We start from the raw sequence: 849 nt of genomic DNA on the forward strand, positions 1-849 counted from the left end.
CTATATCTTTACTGTGTCTAGATGATGTTCTGTAGTCTATTGTTTACTATATCTTTACTGTGTTAGATGATGTTCTGTTACTCTATTGTTTTTACTAATCTTTACTGTGTCTAGATGATGTTCTGTTAGTCTATTGTGTTACTATATCTTACTGTGTCTAGATGATGTCTGTATCTATCTGTTTTACTATATCTTTACTGTGTCTAGATGATGTTCTGTTATCTATTGTTTTACTATATCTTTACTGGTCTAGATGATGTTCTGTATCTATTGTTTTACTATATCTTTACTGTGTCTAGATGATGTTCTGTTCAGTCTATTGTTTTACTATATCTTTACTGTGTCTAGATGATGTTCTGTTATCTATTGTTTTACTATATCTTTACTGTGTCTAGATGATGTTCTGTCAGTCTATTGTTTTACTATATCTTTACTGTGTCTAGATGATGTTCTGTCAGTCTATTGTTTTACTATATCTTTACTGTGTCTAGATGATGTTCTGTTATCTATTGTTTTACTATATCTTTACTGGTCTAGATGATGTTCTGTATCTATTGTTTTACTATATCTTTACTGTGTCTAGATGATGTTCTGGTCAGTCTATTGTTTTTTAACTATATCTTTACTGTGTCTAGATGATGTCTCTATTGTTTTACTATATCTTTACTGTGTCTAGATGATGTTCTGTTATCTATTGTTTTACTATATCTTTACTGTGTCTAGATGATGTTCTGTTATCTATTGTTTTACTATATCTTTACTGTGTCTAGATGATGTTCTGTCAGTCTATTGTTTTACTATATCTTTACTGTGTCTAGATGATGTTCTGTTATCTATTGTTTTACTATA

This window comes from Salvelinus namaycush, unplaced genomic scaffold, assembly GCF_016432855.1.
Source record: "Salvelinus namaycush isolate Seneca unplaced genomic scaffold, SaNama_1.0 Scaffold1521, whole genome shotgun sequence".
NCBI lineage: Eukaryota > Metazoa > Chordata > Actinopteri > Salmoniformes > Salmonidae > Salvelinus > Salvelinus namaycush.